This window comes from Palaemon carinicauda, chromosome 33, assembly GCF_036898095.1.
Source record: "Palaemon carinicauda isolate YSFRI2023 chromosome 33, ASM3689809v2, whole genome shotgun sequence".
In the NCBI taxonomy this organism is placed as follows: domain Eukaryota; kingdom Metazoa; phylum Arthropoda; class Malacostraca; order Decapoda; family Palaemonidae; genus Palaemon; species Palaemon carinicauda.
The window spans coordinates 33,001,076-33,016,075 of record NC_090757.1 but is presented as its reverse complement, the minus strand read 5'-3'; positions in this window follow the sequence as shown (position 1 = coordinate 33,016,075).

Below are 15,000 nucleotides of genomic sequence, written 5' to 3'. Positions count from 1 at the left end.
CGTGGACTCCCGGTTATTCCTCTCAATTTCGCTCCTTGCCCTTCGACGACTTGTTACCTTAATTGCTTTCTGGTAACATGTGTATGGTAATACAACTGTGGGCGCTCATGAATCAGTTCTCTTAATTGCATAGTGCTCTTGGAATATGTTCCGGATACAGTAGACCTTGAAGATAGGGTAAGCAAATACTTTTTTTTATTCCAATCTATTATCATCTTGTTACTGCTTACAAATATTTTTTTTTCATATTCCAATCTGATATGATCTTGTGCTGTATTGTTACTGCTAGTAAAACTGATGAAACGAAATGATAAGATAATAAAGAAAATGGTATTTTTTCTTTAATTTGCAACTGCAATAACTCCAAAAGAACTGAGGCAAATTAAGACTTTATCTGGCTATTAGCCCCTTTTTTATGCCTTAGACTGCAATTATAGCTACTACATCTTCCACGATGTATTTTGGATACGGACTTGCTTCTTCGAAGGGAGTATTTCATCTTTCTCGATACATTTCTCTCCAATCATCCTATACTTTAGATCAAATTTTGTAATGAATTTGTTGCCGAAAATAGGTCCGAGTTTTAAAACCACCATTGAATTAATAAATTAAGCCTTCTTATCACAAACATTTGTTAATGACTGTAACCACACACACACACACACGCACGCACGCACGCACGCACATGTAATTTACATTTCTCAATGTTCACAGGGAAAGTAGTAATTGATTTCAAGAACTGCTGCTTTCCCTGTCTACAATGAGTAATGTATGTACAGTATATATACATATGTATATATATATATATATATATATATATATATATATATATATATATATATATAAATATTTATCTTTGCATCTTTTCCCACTTCTATGTGGGGTCGATGTTATATAAATGTGTGTGTGTATATATATATATATATATATATATATATATATATATATATATATATATATATATTATGTATATATATGTATGTATGTATGTATGTGTATATATATATATATATATATATATATATATATATATATATATATATATATATATAAGGCCGTTTTCCATAACTATACCATTGGTAACTACAGATAAAAATGACAGTAAATTCTATATCCTTTTACCACAAATTCATGAATGATTCCCTCTGATGTAAAACTACCACAGTATTAGTTACTTTATATACCTACGCATACACACGTGTTATGGTTCATAGCTATGATTTTCCTCTTACTTATGTTATTACCTTCCAGTGTCTGACAGAAGAGCTTCTTTGACACCATTGCCGGGGAAATAAGACTCTTTCCTTCGATCTGAAAGGACTTTCTTATCGTGTTTTACTTTCATGAAAGTAAGAATTAACTGCTGGACACCTTCAAAACCAAATAGAGACTGTAACGTCTCCTTAACCACCGAAAGTAAGGTTGCTGTCTGGTCGTTAGCATTTCGGATGAGAAGTAAAGTTGTTGAATGAGTTCGGGGGTCGAGGATAAGGCTCATCTGAATTTCAAGGTGTGTGTGTGTATTGGCGAGATTGGACTCGTTCTGAAAAATGGTCTGGTGAATAAAGATTAGGAGGCAACGTCAGCGTGGAGAAGGAGAAAAAATAGGAACAAGTACTGATGTCGCATTTATAATTGGGAGAATAGGTGCGTCTTGGAGAGGAGGCAGCCAAAGAAAGGTTCGGTAGGAAATTGGATGGAATTTGCTCTACAGAAGGCTGGCATTATTCGGTAGGAAATTGGATGGAATTTGCTCTACAGAAGGCTGGTATTATTCGGTAGGAAATTGGATGGAATTTGCTCTACAGAAGGCTGGTATTATTCGGTAGGAAATTGGATGGAATTTGCTCTACAGAAGGCTGGTATTATTCGGTAGGAAATTGGATGGAATTTGCTCTACAGAAGGCTGGTATTATTCGGTAGGAAATTGGATGGAATTTGCTCTACAGAAGGCTGGTATTATTCGGTAGGAAATTGGATGGAATTTGCTCTACAGAAGGCTGGCATTATAGTAATTGCTCTGAGAAAGAGAGAATAAGAAGATATTGTTTTTGTTTTTTTACTGGATATTTTTCTCTGGGAAAACAATGACGCATCACCGATTGCAATCCATATCTTAGAACGATAGTGTTGTATAAAATGAAATTGAAACTAAGTTTGCTAGACATTACTCTGTTGATATGGGAACAAATTCTTTATTATACTTGTTGTAGATTAGGTTTAATATATCGTCACCCTCATAAACTAACTGCCTCAGTCATTTTCACCACTTGTTAGGAAATAAAAAAAAAAACTTCTCATTTCTTAATTCTTTTTATCATTTTCTTGAGCTTTAATTCACAAATTCTTAACAGAAGAATTTGTGAATTAGAATTTGTTAATTGAAGTTCAATACAATGATATAAAGAATAGGAAATGAGAAGGTTTTTTTTTTTTTTATTTCCCAACAAGTGGAGAAAATGACTTAGGCAGTTAGTTTATGAGGGTGACGATTTTAGTTCTTTCTTTGATTAGAAAATAACAAATAGTTTGAACAAAGGGAACCTAATTTTCTGTGTTTCAAGACCAAATCTTGAAGATTCTTTTAGTTGAATTGAAGTGTTCTTTGTATAACGAATATCATTTATATCATATCTCAAAATTCTTCAGACATACAAGGTATATTTCTGTATATACCAAACTGTTCAAATTGAATAATCACAGAGGTCACTATGAATTGTCAATTTTAAATCAAAACTAATAAATTAGCGTTAGAAAGGTATATCTTGATGTTTGCCTATGACAGTAGAACTAAACGATATTAGATTATGGTCATTAGTAATTATTATTCCTATTGTAAATACCTGGTAGGTAAGAGTTTCTGGTTCTGCATGTCCAACTTCAAAAGTTCAAAGTTAAAGCAAATGTTTTTAGGTTGACCGGGCTGACATGAGTCTCTTCATAGTTTATATATGACATATCTGTTTTAACGTTGTTAATAGTTTATATATGACATATCTATTTTGACGCAGTTAATAGTTTCTATATGACATATCTGTTTTTGACGTTGTTAATAGGTTATTTATGACATATATATTTTGACGTAGTTAGTAGTTTCTATATGACATATCTGTTTTTGACGTTGTTAATAGTTTATATATGACTTATCCATTTTTGACGTTGTTAATAGTTTATATATGACATATCTGTTTTTGACGTTTTTAATAGTTTATATATGACATATCGGTTTTTGACGGTGTTAATAGTTTATATATGACATATCTGTTTTTGACGTTGTTAATAGGGTATATATGACATATCTGTTTTTGACGTTGTTAATAGTTTATATAGGACATATCTATTTTGACGTTGTTACTGCTTTTAGAAGGATTTATTTTTAATTTGTTCTCATTATTTATTTATTTCCTTATTTCCTTTTCCTGACTGGGCTATTTTTCCCTATTGGAGCCCTTGGGCTTATAGCATCTTGCTTTTCCTACTAGGGTTGTAGCTTGGCTAGTAATAATAATAATAATAATAATAATAATAATAACAAAACCAGACAATACATACTCCTATCAATCTAAGGCATCCTCAACAGACCACCAAACGATAGATATTTAATTTTTCCTTAAAATGTTTTACATTTGTCAATCAATAATAGAATTTCAAAAGTTCAAAGTTGGAGCAAATGCTTTTTTGTTGACCAGGCGGACATGAGTCTTTTTATAGTTTATTTATGACATATTTGTTTTTGATGTTGTTAATAGTTTATATATGACATGTCTGTTTTGACGTTGTTACTTATTTTAGAATGATTTATTGTTAATTTGTTCTCTTCATTTATTTATTTCCTTATTTCCTTTCCTCACTGGGCTATTTTTCCCTGTTGGAGCCCCTGGGCTTATAGCATCTTGCTTTTCCAACTAGGGTTGTAGCTTGGATAGTAATAATAATAGTGATAATAATGTCGCTTTGATTTTAGAATAACCAAGTTCAGGTAATTTTACTAAAAGCAACTATTTAGGCTTAACTGGAAACCCCCCCCCCCCAAAAAAAAAAAAAAAAAAAATCACCATATGAACATCTTTTTATCTTGTTGATAGTTAAGAATTTACATGAAATTAAGTTTTGTCTTTGAATAATTTCCTACACTACAAAATTTATATATAAGAAGGCTCCTAAAGCACTGTCGTTGAAACTATTATTTAAGCTGTCTTTTTATTCATGTCTGACATTAATATATTTTCATTCACGCTTTTTCCATATTCAGGTATAAAGGTAAGATTCCTTCAACAAAATCAATTCGTTCCAAATGATGAAAATATTTAGAAAAATACATTTGCATTCAAGGACTCTAAAAAAAATTATATGCGTTTATTTCAACTTGCAGGTTGTAATAGTAAAATGCTGTCATGGAGATACCATCTGAGTGAGATATCTTTATGGGGAGTTTTAAGCTATCTTTTATATAACCCTGGAGGTAATTTAGATCAAATCTAACCAAGTAAATTGAAGGATTCTAGGAGCGTCCTACTCTTACATAATAATGATAATATTTATTTATTCATTTATTTATTTATTTATTTTTTTTTTTTTTTTTCTTTTTGTATCGTTTACCCCCATGATTGCTATGCTATATTTGTTTATAGTTTAGATTTTTTTTATTCATATTTCATATTTTGTAGAGTAATTATTATTTCAATTACCAGAAGTCTTAGTTGATAAATAATAACTGTGCCCAACTATTTTTCAGTTTTTTTTTTTTTTTTCACCATGGTTACACTTTTTTTTTTTTTTCCACCATGGTTACACTTATGCATAATAAACATTCATATCATATATCTGTTTTCCATTGGATGTTGAGAAAATTGAATAAATTCTTTCCTGAGCTTTGTTCTTCCAATAATTTATGGCATGTGCATTCGTAAGAATGTTGTTAATTGCTCTTTGGTCCTTAAATTCCATTGTAGTATTTATTAATGACCACATGTAAATTACATTTATTTCACATAGTTAGACGATAAATAAAACACAGATCCCTTTTCATCTAAAAGTGTAGCTGTTATCGTATACTATAATCTTTATCTTGTCATCTCGAACGAAGCCCTTTTTATTGGCTGCTGAATATTGTAAAAATTGGGGAAAGCCGTTTTGACAGAATTCGTCGTGTGTGGGCGGGAGGGATGGGCTAACTTTCCTATTGCCAGAGAAAAAAACTCTCTCTCTCTATCTCTCTCTCTCCTCTCTCTCTCTCTCTCCTCTCACACACACAGCCAGAGAAAAAAGCTCCTCTCTCTCTCTCTCTCTCTCTCTCTCTCTCTCTCTCACAGTTAGAGCAAAAAAGCTCTCTCTCTCTCTCTCTCTCTCTCTCTCTCTCACAGCCAGAGAAAAAAAGCTCCTCTCTCTCTCTCTCTCTCTCTCTCTCTCTCTTTCACAGAGAAAAAAGCTCCTCTCTCTCTCTCTCTCTCTCTCTCTCTCTCTCTCTCACACAGCCAGAGAAAAAAGCTCCTCTCTCTCTCTCTCTCTCTCTCTCTCACAGCCAGAGAAAAAACTCTCTCTCTCTCTCTCTCTCTCTCTCTCTCTCACAGCCAGAGAAAAAAGGTCTCTCTCTCTCTCTCTCTCTCTCTCTCTCTCTCTCTCATAGCCATTAAGAGGGATTTTTCTCATTTAATCTGCAGTCACAGGCCATTGCACAGAACACGGCAGATGTGGAGGTTCTACGAGATTGAGAGTAAAACTGGTATTTTTCGATTTGATCAATAATGTTAGGAGGAATGTAACAATTAAATAGTATCATTCGTTTTCAGAATGGTTTATTGTTAATTTATTCTCATCATTTATTTATTTTCTTATTTCCTTTCCTCACTGGGCTATTTTTCCCTATTGGAGCCCTTGGGCTTATAGCATCTTGCTTTTCTAACTAGGGTTGTTGCTTGGCTAATAATAATAATAATAATAATAATAATAATAATAATAATAATAATAATAATAATAAAACACTAAGATACTAAAGTAATAAAATGATAAAATAATATAATAATATGATAATATAATCATATAATAATATGATAATATAATAATATAATATAATATGATAATATAATAAAATGATAAAATAATAATAATATATTAAATGGAGTCAAGTTTAAGCTATAATTCAAATAAAGAAAATGAGCCCTAAGGCTTGGGCAGTTCCAGGCACCTGCCCTTAAGGTAACTCTGAGCCTCCACTAAACGAGCAACACCAGATATGGTCTCGCCAATGCTCTTTAAGTGCTAATGATTAAAAGCGTCTTTTATTGAATCATATTGAATTTATATTTTCCAGCGGTTCTTCCAAGGCTTTCCCCTCCTGACGTATAAGGAGTAACACATTTATTCGAAAGATGTTGACCGATATGCTCGTGTCTTAGAGTGTACCCGAAAGAGTTGGGTGTTAGACTTTTATATTTTGGTCTTCATTTCTTTCTTCGTGATTTTTATTTTTGTTGTTTTATTTTATTATTGTGTCCTATAGTGAAAGTGGCATTGTTGTCTATTAGTTGAAGGTTTTCAAATTATGTTATTTATTAAATTACGCTCGGCGTTGAAATTATATTTGGGTCCTCATTTCTTTCTTCGTGATTTTTCATTTTTGTTGTTTCAATTTATCACTGCGCCCTATAGTAAAAGTGACATTGTTGTCTATTAGTTGAACGTTTTCAAATTATGTTATTCATTAAATTGCGCTCGGCGTTGAAATTATATTTGGGTCCTCATTTCTTTCTTCGTGATTTTTATTTTTGTTGTTTCATTTTATTACTGTGTGCTATAGAGACAATAGTAAAAGTGGTATTGTTGTCTATTAGTTGACCGTTTTCAAATTATGTTATTTATTAAATTACGCTCGGCGTTGAAATTATATTTGGGTCTTCATTTCTTTCTTCGTGATTTTTATTTTTGTTGTTTCAATTTATCACTGCGCCCTATAGTAAAAGTGGCATTGTTGTCTATTAGTTGAACGTTTTCAAATTATGTTATTTATTAAATTACGCTCGGCGTTGAAATTATATTTGGGTCCTCATTTCTTTCTTCGTGATTTTTATTTTTGTTGTTTCATTTTATTACTGCGTCCTATAGAGATAATAGTAAAAGTGGTATTGTTGTCTATTAATTGAACGTTTCCAAATTCTGTTATTTATTAAATTACGAGAATTACTGGAGTATCCTCTATGTATTTCCTTTTTAACATTGTTTTGATGATGTTTATACTTTGGCATATGTGTTTGTCTTTCTGTTACCATTGGTGAATAAAGTTATATATCCATAATATTATTATTCCTACAAATTCAGGATTACTCCGTGTTTATAATTTTACTTTTATAATTTTACTTTTATAATTTTACTGATAAAGTCCCGTTTGATCCAGTAATGTAAAGTTAGTTTGATTCTGTAAATTGATGTATCATGTAGATTTTGTTTACTATTGGAACTTTGAAAATAGATCACTTTGAATCAACACTTAGGATTTGCAAGCGTAGGAGCTGCTTAACATCTTATGAGCCAGTAATAATAGTATTCTTTGATTTTTTTTATTTCTATAAATTACGTGAATATACTATAACTCTTATATTCCATACAACAAACTGCTTATATTATTGCTAGAAAAAGCATAAGTTTATTTTTGATATGATATGATAATAATAGTATTCTTTGATTTTTTTTTTATTAATTACATGAATATACTATAACTCTTATATTCCATACAACAAACTGCTTATGTAATTGCTAGAAAAATCCAGTTTTTTTTTCTTTTTTTATATATATATGATAAATTACCAAGCTTAAAGGCATACGTCTAAATAATAATCTTGCTGGGAGAAAATAATTTTGATATCTAATGAAGTGAGAAAACGTATATTTGATAGATGGATAAAATTAGAAAAACTGCTTATATAATTTGCTTGAAAAATCCAGTTTTTTTTCTTTATATATATATATATATATATATATATATATATATGATAAATTACCAAGCTGAAAGACATGCGTCTAAATAATAATCTTGCTGGGAGAAAATAATTTTGATATCTAATGAAGTGAGAAAACGTATATTTGATAGATGGATAAAATTCAAATATATTGTAATTTTATTGTAATTGAATTTGTTTTAATTCAAGAGAGAACATCTAAATGCGAGTTGCCCGACTCTTCATCTCCCCTAACTCATGAAGACCTAAATATATCGACTTGTGCTAAGATGAATTTGTTTCTTCCAGCAATACTCCTAATCTATTCTGACTGGAAAAAGTTCGAATAAATTTTGCATTAGATTTCCATTTTGATTGTTTTCAGGGGGTGTTTAACTGAAGGTTGTAAATAGAATATATTTTGAAATAGAAGCAGCTGTATTAGTTGTTTTATTTACATGCACTCGTTTTCTTTTATTTGTTTTAAAAACTGGGAGGAGTTGGACACGTTTCAAGTTAGTCATTTCGACGAAATATTGTGACTAATCTTCGTTCTTTGTTAAGGTGTTGCTGAAGCAACGTGTCCAGTATATCATTGACTCGTCATGTAGTATAAAAGTCGAGTTCCTTAAGAAAAAAAAAAAAAAAAAAAACCGCTATTTTTGAACGGCATAACATAGTCAACATATGGTTCTGTAATGCTTCATCGGAAGCCTTCACTATTTTATTACATTTGCAGACTCGGCAGGACTTTAAGATCAAACACGATGACTCTGACGGATGTAGATTTTTCTGTATTCCTTGCAATGGTGTCCGGTGATTACATTGCGGCAATTTCATCGCAGTAATTACATCTCATGCATTTTCGCCGCATTATAAATACATCGCAATATATCACATCCACTGTAATTTCATCGTCTTGAATTTTTTATTTTTATGATTGTCTTTATATTAACCAGGAAAATTTTTATTTTAAAAAGAAAAAATAAATATTTAGTATTAATAGGGGTTTTAAATAAGCTTTTAATATTTTTGTTCGGCTTCGAGAACTATTAACTGTTTGACGCCAGTCTTATTTTAAATAGACTATAATTTCCCAGTAGATTTTTACATTTAAAAATTATATGAGCCCCTTACAATCTCAAAATAGTTGTTTCAGATATCCTAATGTAACAGGTAGTCTTCTGCCTCTAATGCTGCGTCAAGCAAATCAATATTTCGAATCACAGACACATTGTGATTTTGTATTTTAAAAGGACATTATATTTTTTCTTATAAGAAATGAAATTGCATGGCCACTTTCTGTGTGAAGAGAAAGTCATAAAAATTGATCGTTGAATTAAGTTTTCAAAATTAAAAAAAAAAAAAAATTCGTCCAACGTATTCATTTGTGTGTGTGTGTGTTTTCGCATACCATGGGAATACATCAAAACCTTTGACCTCTCACAATTCCTTTGGAATCGTGTATGAAAGGTATGACGAATCACCAATTAATTGCCGGTACAAGGGAGGGATTGGAGGGTAATTTTGAGTCTGCCAGTAAAGAACAAAATTATTATTACTAATTTCTTAGAAATTATTAGAAAAAGTTATCTACATTTAACTAATAAATTTTCCCAACTTTTATTTTGATTATAATGGGAAATGTGGTAATGCATACACAAACAAATATACATATATCTACATACATTGCACTATATATATATATATATACTATATATATATGTATATATATATAATATATTATATTACATACATACATATATTTACATTATGCATGAACATACATGTGCATATGTACATATATATTTATATATGTATATGTATCATATATATGCATATGAATATATATATATATATATATACTATGTATATATACATATATATATCCATATATATATATATATATATATATATATGAATGTTTATGTACTTCTGAGCACGGGTAAATTGACACCCATCATTAATCGTGTCAGTCTTACGTGTTTAATTTTTAATGTTTTCCTGTAAACTTGCACTAAATTTATCACAAAAATACTTTGCCGTAGATAAATATTTTTCCTTAGGTTGTGAATTGCTTTAGACTTACATTTGGTAATAAAGCTGAATAATGTTGCGTCTATCAAATAATGGCCTTTCGTTTGTTACCCAACATCACCCTTTTACTTCGTTATTTTTATCACTTCCCATTGAATTCCAGTTAAACCTTCGCAGTCTACTTACTTTACCATAGTTGCCCCATAAAGTAGGGTGAAATTGATAAGGAAGTAGAGATTGGTAAGGAGTGTAGCAAATTATGATGGAGGGATCGCCCTACATCCTTCTCACGTGCTTTTAGTGTTCTTGTTTTTACCTCCCAAGAATTGACGCTTCGAGGTATAGTCGCAATTATGGCATGCAAGGGGCTTTCATTAATGGTGAGGCTGGTCTAGTAACCCTATTTAAAAATGCAATTTTCCGTTGGAATAAATCATGTTCTTTTTCTTCATATAAGTTACCAAAAAATCCAGGAAAAGGTTTTTTTTTTTTTTTTTTCATTATGTGATGGTTTCCCGCCTCCTAAGAATTGACGCTCCAAGGTATAGTCGCAATTATGGCATGCAAGGGGCCTTCATTAATGGTGAGGCTGGTCTAGTAACCCTATTTAAAAATGCAATATTCCGTTCGAATAAATCATGATTTTTCTATTCTTTATGCAAGCCACCCCAAAAATCCAGGAAAAGTAGTGTTGTTTGTTTGTTTTTTTTTTTTTTTTTTTTTTTTTGCTGCGTGTTCATTTTCCATAATTCGCTCTCTTCATTTCGCTTCTTTGTCCAAGTTTGAATGGGGGTGTGGTGCACTTGTCTCGCAAAAGAATAAAAGCACTTGAAGAGTTAGCGTAAGCTCGTATGAAGACTGTTGACGTTAAACAAGAAATCATGAATGTTCATGAATGCGACAATTATGCAGTATATGATTTGAATATATATAGAATAAATGGGATGATAATTTGTTGTTTCTTTCAAAGTTCTTTCAGTCCCTTATGCATTAAATATGCAAGATTAGCTTTTTAACTCAAAATTGTGTTCATTGTGCAGCACAAAAAATATTTCTTGAAAGAATTTATACATATTTCCATTTTGTATCCAGCGTTTATTTGATTTGTTGTTGTGATTCTTATATGTTCTACTCTTATTTCTGATATAGGATTGTTAGAATATTACGTGAACACTAGTTATAAACTTTTATAGCCGAAACTTTTTGATTAGGCTAATAGAGATAAAAAGGATGATATCTTATAATATAATGTCTTTTATCCTTATAATATAATGTCTTTTATCCTTCCAATATTATCATTCCACAAATGATGTGGCCCCTGATTAAAAAAAAATTATATCATTCATTGTTCACATAGGAATGATAAGGAATTTTCATTTAATTTCAGTGGAGTAATTCCTCCCAAAACATTATTTCATAGTGGTTGTGACACTTGCTTGTCGTTTGTGTGTGTGTGTGTGTGTGTGTGTGTTTAAAGATCTGAGTTAACAGACGATTGATGGCTGGATGAATAACACGCAAGAAATTTGGGTGGTTGAAGGATGAATAAAAAAAGAGGTAGACTGGAAAAGATCGTCGATTGAGAGAAGTTTGGAATGGGGTATGAGATCTGAAGCAAAAGGAACAACTGTTGAAATGATGAGTAAGCAGATGTAGCATAAACTTCGAGAAGGCATAAGAGTTCTTGGAATTAGTTTACATGGAAGAGTAGAAACACGATTTTGAAGTTGAACCTTTTTTTTTTTTTTTTTTTTTTTTTTACGGGAAATTTAGGACTAGTAATTCTAAAGTCGATGGTTGTTTGATTTTGAGATAAGCCTCACCCAGTGCAAGGCACGGGCTCTTGCTGTATCATTAGCCCGTATCCTCCTTGCTGTCCTATTTCATTAAGCTTTTACCTTATCTTGCAAATACTGAGGCGCCCCCCAGTTGCACTTTGAAACTGAATGACATCACAGAGCCCAGCGCCAGGTTACATAGCACAAGTACACAAACCCACCAGTCCATCAACAGCCCGTCTCGTGCAAGCCGACATGAAAAGTTGGTTGGTTGGTAGGAGACTGGGACAGAATACATTCTATATAGTCCTGCCTCATGACTAGACCACTATAAAACACCTTTCCATCTTCCTCAGCTCCTCTCCTCCCTTCCATCAGCTCTTGAATTTGGCATAGTTTCACATCGACCAAACCTCTGTCTTATCATTATCCTTTCATATCCTCGCTGTCTATTATATCACAATTCATTCATTCTTTCTCCTCTTATGCTATTCTAATAACTTGTTCTCATCTCCTTATCAAAGTATAATACTTTTAAGATGTATTTACAATGACTATTCATAGCATTTGATGATTATCAAGTCCTTAATTCAAGTTTTTAGCTCTTATAATTTATTTTATAATTTATTCAATAATTTATTTTGAAATACTATGGAAAACTTTAAAAACAATTTAAGTGATTCGTCAACTTGTTTATTGGTATCGCATTTCCTTTATTGTAGTACAACCATAACATTTGAATCAACCAATCAATTTTTCACGTGTGTATGTATGTATGCACACAGTATATTTATATATGTATATATTATATATATTATATATATATATATATATATATATATATAAAACACGCGTTACAAACTTAGTATTTGGTGTTTACAGTGGAGATGGGTTAATTTCGATTTTAATGGCCCCTATGTGCGACTAATCTAAGTTTCTCTGTATTGTCAGATGCTTCAATCTTAGGCAAAGGTCCAAACCCTGAACTGGGTGAATTCCATGTAAATGAGATATGAGTGGTTTTATATTTAAAAGTATATAAGGTCCTTCATAAAATTAAAAAGATATCTCACCCAGTAGTGCGCACCCACACACACGAGCACTAAATACACACACACACATATATATATATGTATATATACATACACATATATGTATAAATTATATATATACATATATATATATATATATATATATAAATATATGAAAGAGAGAGAGAGAGAGAGAGAGAGAGAGAGAGAGAGAGAGAGAGACCCCTTGATTCTGTGAAAAACTTGAGTAGTAATGAACGCCCTTCAAACATAAGAATAGATGAAATTTATGTTAGAACTCTCGAAAATATCTATGTAGGAAGTACAGCAATCCTAAAATTACATAAAGATAGTGAGAAAATTTCGATTGTGAAACGAAGTAGGCATAGAGACACTTTTTCTCACATTATTCACAGTGTGCTTGGAAGAGGTTTTTTTAAATTTAGATTGGGAAAATATAGTATTTAATATTGATAGGGAATACCTTAACAATTTAAGATTTGCAGATGACCTATACTTGTTTCTTTAATTTTGGGAGGAATTACAAAAGATAATAGAATACCTTAATAGAGAAAGCAAAAATATAGGCCTGAAAATGAATGAGTAAAACTAAGATAGTGTTCAAAGAAAATTCGGAGACAACAAATTAAGGTTATGGGCGAACCTCTACAGATTTTTAGTGAATGTATGTTCTTAGAACAGACAATAAGCTTTTCCCCAGGACAGGAGACTGAAATTAAAAGAAGGATAAGCATGGGCTGAAGAGGTTTTGGTAAACAAAATGGGATTATGAAATGTAAAATACCACTCTATCTTAAAAGAAAAATATTTAATCAGATGGTCTTATGAATATTAACTTATGCATGAGAAACTTGGAGTTAACTAAAGCCTTAGAACATAAGCAAGGTACAACTCGAAGAGCTTTGGAAAGAATAAGAATAGGAATAACAGAGACAGAAAAAAGCAACATGGGTACGAGAGTAAACGAAAGTAGAAGATACTCTAATAACATGTAAGAAAAAGCAATGAACATGGGCAAGACATATAATGAGAATGGCACTAAATAGACATTAAGATTAAGAAAATTGGTCCCTATCGATTGCAAAAGGAGGAGGGAAGGAAGAGAAGACGATGGATCGACGAGCTAAGGAAGTTTGCAAGTGTGGACTGGCATAGAAAGCCCATGATCAGACGCAAGTGGAAGGACATTTATGTGAGACCTTTGGGGTTTTGTGGACTAGTAACAGCTGATGATGACGATTATATATATATATATATATATATATGTATATATATATATATGTATATATATATATATATATATGTTTATAGTATATGTATACGGACATATATATTTAGCATATATATTTATATATATATATATATATATATGTATATGTATATGTATATATATATATATATATATATGAATATATTTTAATGCATTTATATACGTGTAAATATGTATGTATTTATATACACATATATCTTGATTACTTACGTACATCCATATATATATATATATATATATATTTTAATGCATTTATATACGTGTAAATATGTATGTATTTATATACACATATATCTTGATTACATACGTACATCCATATATATATATATATATATATATGTAAAACTGATGTATTCAAGTTCAGTTTTTCTTTTTTCTCAGCTTTTAATAAAATTTAAGGGGACCTTTATATTGTTATATAAATTTAGCTCTGTTATTTGGTAAGTTGAGCATGCAGCTCCTCGATTTTCCACATGAATAACTAGTTTTGAATTATAATGGATGTTATTAAACAATATTTGTCTTTTTCTGTAGGTGTAGTATAAAAGTTTATTTATTTATTATTTTCATATTCTTGATATGTTAATAATATTTGCTTGGATTACTTCCTGTCTTCTATGATTTGGAAACTACAGTATGATGTCAAACCCTGGTTAAGAATCCTGACTCTTTCGTCCATTTGACCTCTGTCATATAAAAAGAAGATTGTGACAATGTGTGAATATCTTGGCGTTTTTTGAGTGCTCAGACATGTGTAAGGTAGACATCGTAAAGGGTAAGGAAAGCTAAAAAGGTATATAAATCTTTCCCTGGGACATTTGCATCGTCTTTCATTGGTAAAAGCGGAACACTAATGTATCGTAAATTTGTTTGCTATGATTTAACCCTAGAGGCAAGCCCAGTCTATCTGTCAAATGGATGTCTATAAAATT